The sequence below is a fragment of the Mesocricetus auratus genome, unplaced genomic scaffold (genome assembly GCF_017639785.1).
Source record: "Mesocricetus auratus isolate SY011 unplaced genomic scaffold, BCM_Maur_2.0 Super-Scaffold_100022, whole genome shotgun sequence".
Lineage (NCBI taxonomy): Eukaryota > Metazoa > Chordata > Mammalia > Rodentia > Cricetidae > Mesocricetus > Mesocricetus auratus.
Window position 1 is genome coordinate 10,312,216 of NW_024429203.1, and position 15,384 is coordinate 10,327,599.

At 42.5% G+C, this 15,384-nt stretch overlaps 1 long non-coding RNA gene across 1 annotated transcript in view; it reads right to left on the reverse strand.

The window, feature by feature from the left end:
* Window positions 1-15,384, reverse strand: part of LOC121133536 — a 64,342-nt gene extending 48,958 nt beyond the window's left edge. The window contains exon 1 of the long non-coding RNA XR_005870409.1: window positions 14,963-15,384. This is a non-coding gene — a long non-coding RNA (uncharacterized LOC121133536). The remainder of the gene's footprint in view (window positions 1-14,962) is intronic.

Here is a 15,384-nt window from a genome sequence, read left to right on the forward strand (position 1 = left end):
GTCTCACCTAACTTTGACACCTGAACCTTTCCATACCCCCACACACTGACCCTGCCTCCTTCATAGGACTCTGGTATACACACTCTCTAATTCCTGTGACCCACGATCCATCCACCTGCTTCCTAATGACCGTCTCCTTTGCTGTTCTCTCTTTAAGAAATACTCTTCATTCCCTCTTTAGTGTCTTTCCAGGAACGTCCAGAAAAAAAAAAAGACAACCAACAATGTAGGTAAACATAGGTGAGGCATTATATCAGCAGACACTCCTCCATACCTGTGTCCACTCTGAAGCTGGGCTTGACCTACAAAAAAGGCTCCTCATGTGCTCCCCTCATAGCCTGTCATTTTACCCCAGACAGCCACTCAACTCCCTTTGCCTTTTGGCTCATCCCTAGATAACCCGAGGGACCTTTGTGGGTCAGTTGTGTCAAAGAAAAGATGATTAGGAAAGGCAGAAAAAGATACTCAGTGGTAAGAAAACGGGAGAAACCGAATCTTGTCAGTAAGCACAGATAAGTCACAGAAATGCAAAGTAGAATGGCCTAGGAGGAGCCAAGAATAGCAAGTGGGACAGAGGGAAGAAAGAGCCCTAGAGATCAAGGGAGAAAACCCAGAGATGGCCCTTTGGCTGCCTCCCGCTAGGTATCTATTTCAGGAACAGAAAGCCCTGGAAAGCACCTGTTTTCAAAGGAAATCAGGGGCCTAGTAGCAGGGGAGGAGAGAGATTCAGAGTCCTTTGTTGCTGGTCATCCTGCACAGGTGAAAGCAGACAAAAGAGACCTACATTAGCCAGAGTGTTTATCACCTGCAGCTTCTCTTGGGCCTTTGTCCCCAAGAATTTAAAACCCAAATGAAGACCCAGTGGAAAAACCCCAACATCTCTACCAAGTGTAGCCAAGTGCTGCATTCATAGTGTTTAAAGTCCTTGCTGGGCCCTGGAAAGAGTTTAATTAAGCAGTTGTCAATCTATGGGTCACAACCTCTTTGGGGGTTGAATAGCCCTTTCACAGGGGTCACCTAAGACCATCAGAAAACACAGACATTCACATCACTATTCATAACAGTAGCAAAACGACAGTTATGAAGTATCAACGAAAATAATTTTATGTTGGGGAGTCACCACAACATGAAGAACTGTACTAAAGGTTTGCAGAATTAACAAGGTTGAGAACCACTGGTGTAATTCCATAAGAAATGCACGCAATCTCTTAGGAGAACAGTCTCCAAAGAGCCTGAGAAAGCTGAGATGGGCTGTCATTTATTCTTGGTCCAAGCTGGTTGCTCTGGGTACTCAGCCTCCACCTGCTTCCCAAGGGACCTTTGAGAGCCTGCAACACTCCTGATGGAGGAGTTCAGGATTCAGAGTTCGGTTAAAGAAACGAACAAACAAAAGACTCATTTCTGCTTCTCCACACCTCCATTTAATCTGCAAGACTAGACAACTAGGAAAAAGCCGTTCGAGATCCTTTCAAACCCTATTTCGTAGGAAGAGAGAAGCAGCATGGGGGACAGCATGAAATATGTTCTGTTGTCATCTCTAGTTTCAGTCAGCCTAGGATCATCGTTAGCACATCTAGCCTCTGCACAACTCACTTGCCGGATTCCTTCCTAGGGTTTTGACTACTCTTGTCACTTGCTGAAACTGGTACTAAAAACTCAAGCTAGCAGAACCAGAAGAGAAGATGGGGTTGCATGTGTACAATATATAAAATTTACTTCAGAATACACAGGGCTTTACTTCATAGAAACCTCCACTCATGTCCTACCTCCTATGCTGATGTTTCTACCAATAATGCTTCCACAATAGGGTTTTGGTTCTCCAGTACAAAGCCAGTCAGCCCCCTCTGGTATATGTTTGTGTGTGTGTGTGTGTGTGTGTGTGTGTGTGTGTGTGTGTGTGTGTGTGTGTGTGTATGTATGTGTGTGTGTGTGTTGTGTATGTATGTGTGTGTGTTGCATGTGTATGTGTGTTCACACTCTAGTGCCTGTAGAGGCCAGAGGAGAGTGTTGGCTTCCTTGGAACTGGAGTTAGAGATGGCTGTGAGCTGCCTGACATAGTGTGGGGAACCAATGTTGGGCCTTCTGGAAGAGCAGCAGGAACACTTCTTAAATGCCAAGTTGTCTCTCCAACACCGCCCCCCCCGCCCCCAACTAATCTTCATGGTTTCTCCTGCCATAGAAAAGTTAGTGCATGGGAGATATGTTCTCAGAGGTCTGGAAGATTCATTCCCAGGCAAGAAGAGACCCTGCTATTTTTTACCCAATGTTCCAGGCATTTTTTTATGAATAAACATTTCTCAACTTATTTGCCTCTGGTTGGTTTTTGGAGGCTGGTTTCCTGAAATGATTATCTCATTTTCCCAGTTTTTTGCTTGTCTTTTTAAGCTAAACTCTGTACTCTGCTGTAAGGCAGAGTACCGCCTACAAATAAGGCTTTTAAGTCTATCGCTTCAACATGTAACAACACTTTCTGTTTATCTGCCCCATTTTTTACGCTCTACAATGGTTTCTATACTTTCTAAGGAAAATACTTTTAAGTCTTTTCTGCCTTTTCATCCCTTCTTTAGTCTAAGACAGGCCTCCTGAGATGATCATGAAAGCACGATGGCTGTCAATTTCTCTATCTCTCTTAGACTTGTTGGTCAAATCCAGGGCATCACATGTGCTGTGGATAAGTACTGTGTACACTGAGCTACATGCCCAGTCTTCATGGACTTTTCCTTGTATCTCCGTATTCACATAAAACACACTGTAGTGCTGTGGTGCCTAGAACATGGAGCATTTAGCATTTGGTTTTTTTGGTTTTGTTTTGTTTTGTTTTGTTTTACTGCCTTTGCTGTCCAACAAACACCATGAATATAGATGATTAGTGTGTGCCATTTCAATTTTAACTTCAACATGTAGTTTTGTAAGTCTATCAAATAAAGGCCAATTTTTACAAGAAATTCTCACACTTGGGTGCATTTCAGAAACCCTGAAGTATCCTCTGAAAGCTACCAACCGTTAGATTCTGCCATGTGCACATGAGGGTTTCTCCAGGGAGTGGCATATTAGTTAGACTCTCAGTGCTGTGGCAAAACATCTGACAAAGGCAACTTAAGGAAACTGGGGTTTTGGTGTGGGAGGTCCTTCTGTATGCTGCAAATATGTGTTGCCTTTATTGGTTGATTAATAAACCTGTTTTAGCCAATGGACAGGCAGGATTTAGCTAGGTGGGAACTCCAGCAAAGAGGCAGGGAAAAGGAAGACAATATGAGACACCATGTATCTACTGGGGAGGTAGCATGTCCAGGCAATTCTCCGGTAAGACAAAGCGGCAAAGGGATATACAAATTATAGAAATGGGCTAATAATTAAGACATAGCTATCCAATAAGAAGCCTAAGATTCTTAAGTCTTTCAGTGGTTATTTCATTTAAGCAGTTGCAGGACCCAGTGGGTGAAGAAATAACTGGTCCACTGGGACCAAGAATAAAGGGAAAACAATCTCCATTTACAGGTTTGTTTGGTCTCATGGTTGCAAAGGATACAGCCTACTACAGCGGGGAAGGTCAGTGGTCATTCGTGCACGATCAAAAGCCTGGAGAGATAATTGACTGCATGGGTCACTTTCTCCTTCTTATGCATTGTGAGACCTCAGCCCATGAAATAGTGCTGTCCTCCTTTAAAGTAGGTCTTCCCACCTTAAGTAACTTAGTCTGGATAATTCCTCCCAGACACACTCAGAGATTTGTTCCCAGGGTGATTCTAAACCCCAGAAAGTTGACAGTCCAGATTAACCATCATAACATGGAGTTCACCTGGTGAATCCAGTGTACACTTGGAATTGAAGTCATATGCTCTTACTCATGCCTTGGATTCTCCCTTTGTTTTTGTTTGCACTGTCAACCGTTCAGCTTTAAAACTTTAAAGAAACAGGAAACAGCACTACCCATAAAAGAAAACTAATTACATCTTTTCACAGAAGACAAAAACTCCTGCCTTTTGAAAACTGGTGCTAAGAAAGTAAAAAGGCTAGTGACAGAATTCTGCAAGGTGAGGTATGTACCTGTAATTTATCAAATATGTAACTAACAAAAGACTTGGACTTGAAATATATAAAGAACACTTCATTCAATAAAAAGGGAAAATGATTCAGTTTTAAACTGAAAAAATGTGTTTGAAAAGAAACTTGACCACAAAAGTATATACAGAGCAAATACATACACACAAAAATTTACTTGGCACTATTAAGCATCAGGAAACTACAAATTATCATCCTTGTGAGGTGGAATGCATGCTTCATAGATTGGCAAATCTGTGAGTAACTGGTATATATACACAAAGAAGTTGTGGTACATCTATACAAAGTAATATAACTCAGTGAACTGCTGGACCATACAGTTATACAGATGAATCTGAAACACTCTATGTGAAGCAAAAGTAAGTTAGACACAAAAGCTTACATAGTGGGTGATTCTAATTATATGAAACTGTAAAGCAGACAAAAACTACATACAGTTGAGTAAATTTGTCAGAGGTTACATGGCCATGAGGAGAGAAGGATAATTGACAAAGAACATAAAGAAACTTTCTCTGGGAGAAAGGGATGAAAACATTCTACATGGTGATTATAATAGTGTCACAGAGGCCTATACTTCTGCCAAAACTCATTAAATTTATTAAATATGTATATGAGGGACTGAGCCTAAGGCATCCTACTTGCTAGTTAAGTGCTCTCCCACTGAGCTATATCCCCAGGATTTCTTTCAAAAATGTATTTATAACTATCTTGAGGTAAGGTCTCACTAATGGATCCATGGTAGCCTTGAACATACTCTTGCAATCCTGCTAAGGAGCTGGATTACAGGCCTGTGCCAATAGACTGATTTCACTGAACTGTCCTCCACAGATGCACTGTTTTTTTGCTTGCAAAAAAATGATGCTGTCTTAGATGCATTGTCTTCCAGGCCTAGATGACTAGAGTGCTAGTCCTGTGGGTTCCCATCCTTTACTGTCAGGCATCTGAAGGTAGGAGACAGGAGGCAGAACCAGGCATCACTAGGACACTGCTTTAAGAAATAGATAGGGAGGTCATATAGAATTTATTATTGCTGTTCCTTTTGAAAAAACTGGCTTTGTCCTTGTTCTGTTTTACTGTTGTCTTCAATTTCGTTTGTTTGCTAAATTAATGGGTTTTCTTGTACTTACCTCAAAAAGAGAGATACTATAGTTAATGGAGTTTCAACATTTGGGCTGTATTCTGGTTCTGGGATCTTGCCCAAAAGTTAACTATTTGAATTCCACTTACAAAAATGATTTTTGCGTGATGATATCCAAGATCCTAATTGAAAACTTATGAGATTCTGTTCATATATTCACTGCAAATAATATCCCTGAAAGTAATTCAGTTTCCACATCTCTGCATCCTTTCTTTTAATACACCGAGATTCTAAAACACTCATTTCACCTGTAATGCAAACTTCTTTGATTAGGCCTCTTTTTCTCAGCTAAGCAAGAGGAAAGACTCTAGGGACTTGCTAATAGACCTAATGCACCACCCAAAACGCCATGACCTAACCCCAGCAATACCTGCTTTCCTCAGCAGGGCAGCCAGCTCTGCCCCACTTGTGCTGAAAATCCATGGGACTGAAGTAACTTAAAGATGGAACCATCTCCAGGCCCCTCCATCACCTGCTTGGGGGTGGACCAGAGGCTCCAAGAGCTGCGTGCAGCAAGAGCAGGACCCGTAGGACCCTCAAGCATCTTTCTCCGTGTCCATTCATCTCCTATGACTGAGAGAGAGAGAGAGAGAGAGAGAGAGAGAGAGAGAGAGAGAGAGAGAGAGAGAGAGAGAGAGAGAGAGAGAGAGAGAGCGCTCTGGACAGAAGCTGTACTGTTTACCCCTCTAGTCTGAAAAGTCACACGATGCCAGGCCTAATTATGTTTGTTAAAAGTGACACATGGGAAAGAAAAATGCAATGCTACTTTACTGATAGAAAACGTGTCAGAGTTTAAGAACACATTTTAAATCATGGCTGAGCAGCCTGGTTGGTATTTATGAATGGCTTAAAGGGGAGTTCATTCTCGCCTCTAGTAGTGCTGGGCTGTCAAGATCACCGGTGTTCCGTTCCCCAAGGATTGTGCTTAAAGCAGTGTGCTAACATACAGTGGACAGACAACTAAATCCCAATACAAACACGTCTTAGTGCACCCCTCAGAAGCCAGCAGGAAGGAGCAGCCTTTGCTGACTTCGGCTCTGCCAGAGGCGGGAACAGCCAGGCTGCTGTCTGTGTTTTGCCTTGGTTGAGTTCGGGGAAACAAATCTTTCATCCAAACCCCATCAACCAAAAGCGTACGAATGAACAGATCAGCATTTGTGAGGGTAGCACCTCATACAAGGTTAAAAAAAAAAAACTTCTCTCGGTGACTAAAGCTAAACAAATACAGCAGCTGTCTGGGTAAACACAGCACCCTGGTGGCATTGATCCAATGATGGCTGCAGACCTGATATAAGGAACAGAATTTCGGGTTTTGTTTTTGCTGAGCACTTGTCAAACCTCTGTCTGAAAGCCAGAGGAATGGAAGACTTCTTACCTCAGCATCTTGTCTTAGGACAATGCTGCTTTTATTCATGCTTTGAATATTAAACATTCACCTGACAGTTGTATTCTATGCCACAATGTATCGACACTTAATATTAGGTAAATGTAATATTACTAAAAGTTGTTTGGGTTAAAAGCTGCATTGAAAGGAAGGGCCATGTCAACCCTGGTTGTGTCCTAGCCCTTGTAACCCCTGTTTAAGAAGAGGGGAGCCAGGCAGTGGTGGCTCACACATTTAATCCCAGCACTCAGGAGGCAGAGGCAGTCGGATCTCTGTGAGTTTGAGGGCAGCCTGATGTACAGAGTGAGTTCCAGGAGAGGCTCCAAAGTTATAGAGAAACCCTGTCTCAATAAAGCAAAACAAAACAAAACAAAAACAAATCAACCAACCAACAAACAAACAAAAAAACCAAAACAACAAAGAAAAGACGAGGGGAAACATTCTTTCTGAAAGACAGCCTAGTGGGTAAAGCCACTTGCTGTGCTAGCATGGGGACCTGAGTTCATATCCCAACACTCATATGAAAGCCAGAGATGGCAGCATGTGTCAGTAATCCTAGCATGAAGAACCCCTGGGGGTTCTGGCCAGCTAGACTAACTAAACCAGTGACTTCAAGGTTCAGTAAGAGACTTTGTCTCACAAACCTAGGAGGGGAATAACAGGGGAAGACATCTGACATCAAAGTCTGGCCTCCACACACACACACACACACACACACACACATGTACACACATACGTATACATACACACACACAGACACACAGACACAGAGCCAGAGATAAGGACACCTTATCTACAGAGTAACAAATGAAACAAGCAAAATAGCAGACTTCTGGAGAAAAAATGCGTGCAAATCAAAAGGAAACTGGACAGATACCTTAAGATGCTGGCAGCAACAACTGCCATCACATAATCATAACTGCATTGCCAGAAAAAATGTCTTTCAAAAATGGAGGGAGCTAGAGAGAAAGTTCATAAATTCAAGATAGAAATAAACAGTTCACACGAACAGAAGCTGAGGGGGCTCATCAACTGCAGACCTGGAATGTTTTTTCATTATTCTCTATTACATTTTTTTAGAAAAGAGCTTGCTTCACATGTCAATCCCAGCTCCCACTCCCTTCCCTCCTCCAGCACTCCCCACAATTGCCCCCAGCTTCCCACCCTATCCTCACTCCCTTCCACATAGGGGATATCCAGAGTCTGTCATTTCACTCAGGGCAGGGTCCAGGCACTTCCCTAAGAGTCCAGTTTGAGAGAGCATTCCTCTTTGTGTTATGCACACACATCGTCCATTTGTATCCACGGATAAATACCGATCTACTGCCCAGGACCCCACAGGTTGCCCAGGCCTCCTCACTGACTCTCACACTCAGGGGGTCTGGATCAGTCCCATGCTGGCCTCCCAGCTGTTGTTCTGGGGTCCAAGAGCTCCCCCTTTTTCAGGTCAGCTGTCTCTGCTGGTTTTGCCAGCCCATTCTTTGCCCATTTGCTCATTGCTCCTCTTTCTGTCACTGGGTTCCATGGGTTCAGTTCAGTGTTTAACTGTGGGTGTTTGCCTCTGCTTCCATCAGTCACTGGATGAAGGTTCTAGAATGGCATATCAGGTAGTTGTCAAGTTTATTATCAGGAATGGGCATTTAAGGTAGTCTCTCCACCATTGCTTAGCTTGCCAGTTGGTGTCATCCTTGTAGATCACTAGAGGTCTCACTGGTGGCCAGATTTCTCTTCACAACTATGACTCCCTCTATTATGGTATTTCTCATTCTGTTCTCCTCCTATTCTATCCCCCAATTCAACTTTTCTGTTTCCCATGAACCTACTCTCTCCTCTTCTCCCCCCCTCTTCTTCCCAGCTCCCATGTTCTGAATCTCTTTAGGAGATCTTGCCTCATTCCTCTTCTGTGGGGTACCATGCATATCTCTCTTAGGTTCTTTCCTGTTTCCCAGACTCTCTGTCATGGAATTGCAGACTGGCACTCCCCTGATCCATGTCTAAAATCCATATATGAGTGAGTATATATCATTTTTATCTTTTTGTGAGTGGGTTACCTCACTCAGGATGGTTTCTTCTAGTGTCATCCATTTGCCTGCAAATTTCAAGATTACATTGTTTTTTTCCACTGAGTAGTACTCCTTTGTGTAAATGTACCACATTTTCTCTATCCACTCTTCAGTTGAGGGGCATCTAGGTTGCTTCCAGGTTCTGGCTATTACAAATAATGCTGCTATGAACATAGTGGAACAGATGTCCTTGTTGTATGAATTTGCATCTTTTGGATGTATGCCTAAGAGTGGAATTGCTGGGTCTTGTGGTAGGCTGATACCCAATTTCCTGAGGAATCTCCATACTGATTTCCAAAGTGGGTGTAGGAGTTGGCACTCCCATTAGAAGTGGAGGAGTGCTCCCCTCTTTCCACATCCTCTCCAGTATAAATTGTCAATGTGTTCCTGATTTTAGTCATTCTGACAAGAGTAAGATGGTATTTCAAAGTTGTTTTGATTTGCATTTTCCCAATGGCTAAGGATGTTGAGCACTTTCTCAAGTGTCTCTCAACCATTTTAGACTCCTCTATTGAGAATTCTCTATTTAGTTCTGTAGACCACTTTTTAATTGCATCCTTTGGTGTTTTGGAGACTTGCTTCTTAAGTTCTTTGTAAATTTTGAAGATCAGCCCTCTGTCAGATATGGGGTTAGTGAATATCTTTTCCCATTCTGTGGGCTGCCTTTTTGTCTTGTTGATTGTGTCCTTTGCCTTACAGAAGCTTCTTAGTTTCAGGAGGTCCCATTTCAGACTTGGAATATTTAAGGAGAGTCTTCGCATTGTAATTAAACACCAGACTGCCATGAAGGATCTTAATTAAAAGTGAAACATGTTTTGTCTACAAGAAAGATCTGAATTTTTAAAAAGAAACTTAAGAAAAAGAATACACCTAAAAACTAATGAAAAGTAATTAATACCTACAATTAATTTAATGAAATAATACATTTTTTTGTTTTTTTTTTTTCGAGACAGGGTTTCTCTGTGGCTTCGGAGTCTGTCCTGCTGGAAGTAGCTCTTGTATACCAGGCTGGTCCTGAACTCACAAAGATCTGCCTGCCTCTGCCTCCCCAGTGCTGGGATTAAAAGTGTGTGCCACAACCACCTGGCAAATAATACATTAAAAAAACTGTAATCAATACCAAAGAAGACTTGAGAACAAATAATATTTTCCATAATAAAGAAACAAATTTTATAAGAAGTCAATTCATATGAGACAAAATGTTGTTAACTATACCCATACCTGCTTCTATAATTATACTTAATGTAACTACAGACCAACAATGTGACAATAAACACAAAATGCTAGAGCCTCCCAAAGGAGAGAGGTCCAATTTCAATCTCTCTTCCTCAGTAATTGATATACAAGTGATAAAACCTACCAATCAATTATTACAGACTATTCTATCCCATAAGAGCTGATTTTTTTACTATACACAACAATGTTCACCAAGATGATAAAACAAACAAAGCATGCTTCTTTGACCACAAAATAATTAAATGGACATCAAGAACAGAAAGATTTCCCCTAACATTCTAAGGTGACCATAACACGTGAGCCCAAACTCAATCCAAGAGAAATGAAAAAATATATTGAACCAGAAAAAGTGAAAACTGTAACATGGCAAAGACAACAGGCTGAAGTTTATGTAGCACTTCATAACTTCAAATTTTGTGTTAGAAAATACATAACTTCAAATTTTGTGTTAGAAAACTCATAACTTCAAATTTTGTGTTAGGAAAGCATGGCCTCAAGTCAATGATGTGTTTCCTCTTTAAGGAACAAGAAAAGAGATGACAAAGGCGAGAGGTAAAATAAACTTGGACAAATCTGATGAACGTTATCTTTGGGCCAGAGAGCTGGCTCAGTGGTTCAGTGGTTAAGAGCATGAATTGCTCTTAAAGAGGACCCCAGTTTAGCTCCCAGCACTTGCACAGCTGACCGTAACTCCAGCTCCAGGGGCCCCGACACCCTCTTCTGTCCTGTGTGGGCACCTGCCCTCACATGCAGATACCAATACGTAGATATGCACATGCATGGAAATTTAAAGAATATTAACTTTTGCTCAGTTTGAACTGATAGTCTGGTTGTTCTTTGCACTGTTTTTCTTTTCTTCATGCCCTTGATTCTGTAACACACACTGTTTTACATTCTGCCAACCTTTGCTCTTATGTTATTTCACCAGCACCACAGAGAAACATTAGGGGATTTTGACGGTGTAATTTATGACTACAAGAAGCTGCCGTCAAGCATCCACCTCCTACAGAATTGTTGGATTTGGTTTATTTTCTCTGCAATGTGTGAATATTTATCATACAAGAAAACGTCATGAAAAGGCTTCTTGGGCTGTATGAGATCAACTTGCCTTAATGAGTTATGAGATCAAGCAGAACAGGGTTGGAAAACCTCACACAAACACATCCAGACATACAACAGGGATGAAACTTGGGGCAGTCTGTTACTCACCACGAAGCTCAAACCAGCCACCACATAACATCACAGGCTAACAGGAGATCGGAGCAGTGAGAAAAACTAAGGCAAGATATTACTGTCCCCCTAGTCCTTGCTTCATGACCATTTAGGTTCTCCTGTGCTAAAGACAGTCTTACTGGGAAACCCAGAGTTCTGTCCTTTCATTCTGTTTGGGGCACTGTGGCATGGTCTCCATAGACGCCTTTTACTGATCAGGCTGGGTGCTCATGCACACAACAACACATCAGATTAATACAGAAATCAGAAATCACTTTTGTACCGATGAGCTGATCAAAAGATGTCACAGTTGGCCCCTGTCACTCAATTACAGCTAGCTTGAAAGATGATTTTTTAAAGGTCTACTCTGAATTATGGGGTTGTAATTCCATCTTGAAGGCCATTTGTGGGTCATGCTTCACTTCCCATGGTTTATGGCTTCAACCCAAACCCTCGGTGGAACTATAACCTAAAAGTCACAGAGACGCTGTTTATCATCTGTTTATTTTACAACCAAGAACCAAGCATATTTTGATTTCATGCTCACAAAGAACACAAGAAAGAAAACAAGATGAAGGAAGAGGAGGAGGTAGGATTCATTGTGTTCACCCAACTCTAAAAACTGAATGCTGGATGACAGACCAGACAAACTGTCTCCATGACAGTAAGCATCTGGAAGCATATTCCATTTGCAATAAAGACTTGAAGGATTGTTTTGTATCTTTCCGGAGCTGGTGCCACTGCAGCAGAACCTGGATTGAGGGATGGAAGGGACACCATCCGTGTCTTCCTTCCACTCTTCTATCCACTCTGTGCTGATAACAGGCTCTCTGGCAAGAGGTTCCTAGCAGCTGAACCAGAGATCAGGCTGGGTCATGGCATGTTCAGGCAGGACATGGCTTCATCTGCTGGTCACTGCAGTGACTGGGCGGGACACTCCTTGATCTCTCCATGTTGTCACTGGGCTCTGCTGTACAGTTGGCCTTCTGCCTTTGCAAACATTCTAATTTGATGCATAATTAATATAACAACGACTCGAGGCATAGAGGCTTCTGGGACTAATTAGTGACCTGAATCTCCATGGTAGCCTGCGTTCCATTCTTATCAGTGCTGGAAAGGGCTGCAGTCTTAGAAATAATCAGTCTCCCACTTATTACAGTGACACAGCCAAGAGGCAAAGATCATCTTTCCATCCCATGTGCAAAAATTCCATCAGTGTGTAATCACTTCCCTTGGGGTCTGAACTTCCCCTGGATGGGTCTCATTGAGTTAGTCCCTTATGAACTTTCACATTTCCATATGGGTCCAGGGAGAGCCCATGGCAGGTGAAGAAATAAAGACAGCTAGCCAGAGCTCACTGGGCGCCCACAGAATAGACAACATTGTTCCAAGGGTTTAGAGCTGATCTGAGGGAAAATAAAAGCCTCTGCTTTATTTTCAAATAACTTGCAACGTACTAATGAAATGCACGGCAGTAGCATAGATGGCTAGTGTATTGCCACTACTAATGTGGCCTCTCAATGTCTCTGCAGATACGAAACTTCCCATGACCCTGCCACCTAACAGAGGACTTGTCCACAGTCCAGATGAGTTCACCCCAGGAACACACAACATGACATTTTAGCAGGGCTACCTCATTGTCCTCCCTTTGGCTTCCTGTTGCTCTTAATATCCCTCAACAACCACCTAATTTCCAGGCTACTTTCTCAGCCCAACATAATCTAGGACAAGTGTCAGTGAGCTATAGATTATGGTCCCAGCCCTGCCCAAACAGATCATTTAATTGAGATGCTGTCCTGTGTGTTGGTGTTTCCAATGGCAGTGTTGAATAATTCTCATAAAAATGGCCCAATAGTTCTAAAATACTATTTATCTCTTTGCAGGAAGACTTTCTCAGCCTTAGTCTAGACCACTAAAAACTATGCAACCTGAGAATTCTCTGGAGGAGTGGGCCATTGCCCACTGCATGAGTAATCCTTCCATCAGGATCTGCCACTCCCAGACACTGCTCCCAGTTCCCCATGGCTGAGCATCAAATTAACAGTTTTCTTAGAGGCACCTTCATAGTTCTCAACTTTTGTTTACTTGATAAACACAAACATACTTTCTATATATCAGGTGCTACTTTAAATATTATATGTTCAGTCATACCACTGCGAATTGAAAATACTGTATGTAAGTCAAAGAGCCAAAAATGCACTTAAAGAGCTGGGGATGTAACTCAGTAGCAAAGTGTTTGTCTACTGTGTGCAAGGATTTGGGCTTCAGTTCTCAGTAATGCAAAGAAAATTATATTATCTCCCTCCACCCTTGACTTCCTCTGCATGCAGTGTATGTGTAGGTGTGTGTGTGTGTGTGTGTATACACATCCCTGCATATCCGTGTGGAGGCCGAAGGAGGATGTCAGAGATGCCTTGCATTGTCATTGTCAATCTTATTCCCTTAAGACAAGTTATGTCACTGAATCTGGAGCTAGGCTGGCAGTCAGCAAGCCCCAGAAATCTACTGTCCCTGTTCCCATTCCCATGGTCCTCCTGTTACAGGAATGCAAGGCCACCCCTGGCTTTTTACATAGGTTCTAGGAGCTTAAACTCAGGTCGGCATGCCTGCACAGCTAGTACACTTACCCACTGTCTTAGTTAGGGTCTTCATTCTTACACAGCTAGTACACTTACCTACTGTCTTAGTAATGATCATCATGTTTGCACAGCTAGGCTTTCTGATGCTGTGATAAAACACCACAGCTAAAAGAAACTTGAAGAGAAGGGGGCTGATTTCATCCTACAGCTTGCAGACCATCATCCAAGCAAGTTAGGGCACAGACTCAAGGAAGGAACCTGGAAATCAGAACTGAAGCAGAAGCCATGGAGGAAAGATGCTTACTCTCTTGCTTCCCCTGACTTGTTGAGTCTATTTTCTTATACAATCCAGAACTACCTGTCCAGAGATGGCACCACTCACAGTGAACTGGGCCCTCCCACGTCAATCATCAATCAAGAAAATGCCACTCAAGCCAGTCTGGTAAGGCAGTTTTCTCAGTTGAGGTCTCCTCTTTCCAAATGACTCTAGTTTGTGTCAAGCATCAAAAAGTGACCCCTTGTCAACTTGACGGACACACAAATACATCATTATTCAACTGTCTCCTTTCTTATTTGTCTTCCTTATTTTGTTAATATTATCACAATATAAAGTATATTCTAATCATTTAAGGTCCTACAACATTTAAAAATTCAAACACTTTCAAAGGTTAGTCTTTTTTAAATATCCAAATTCCCTCTAAGCCTGCAAAGTTTATCTGAAATGAGTAAGGTTTCATAGCTGTTGTTTCCTATAAAATCAAAAAAGAAATTAAATAATTTCTTATTCCAAGACATAATAATAAAAGTACAATCACAATTAAATCAAAGCAAAGTCAAACTTCAGCATTATAAAAGTTCAGTGCTTGACATCTGGGACCCACTCATTATCCTCTGGGCTCCAAAGGGCCTGGGCAGCAAACACCGCTTCTCAGGCTCTGCCATCCACAGCACACACAGCTTATCTCACAGGCTTAGGCCAGCTCCACTCTGTGTCTGAAGCTGTCTTTGGCAGTCATCCCACAGTACCAGCAATGCCAGAACGCTGGCTAGGGTCTCCTGCCTCAACTTGGCTGCACTTTCACCAGTAGCCTCTCCTGGGCTCTCTTCAGGAGCTCTGACCCTGCCACACCGTGCCAAGCTTTAACTTCTGTCCATGACCTCTTTAGTCATGGGATTCTTACTAAAACTGAGGCTGCACCCTCACCGATGGCCTCATACAGTGCCAAGACTCGGCTGTCTTCCCTGAGACCTTTATGTCAGCACCACCCAGGAAACCCTTACATCTTACCAAGTTCAGATGCCAGCCTGAGACTCAGTCTCCATTCCTCTGGACCACAGGTTCTGTGTTCTCACTCTGAGTAAATTCTACCAAATTTACAATCCTCAGTGATGTTGGTCTTTTCTTGATCACCACTAATTTCTCAACTCCATCTAGCCAGTATTACGTGTCCTAGCAAAGCAAAAGTCTCCCTCCAGTAGAGCTGGTCTCTTGCTAATCACAGTTTATTCTCCAGCCACAACTGACCAGAACCACCGATTTCTAATTCAGAATACCACATAAATCACCCTGTTGGAGTTTTTAAGGGGCTTTGATGCTTCAGAAACCAGATCCCCACCGCCTTCACTGATCCCAAGTTTATCTTCTGAGTTCCCACAACAGCTCTGAGCTCTTTAAGCTCTGAACACTCAACAACTTTCCCAGCCCAGTCT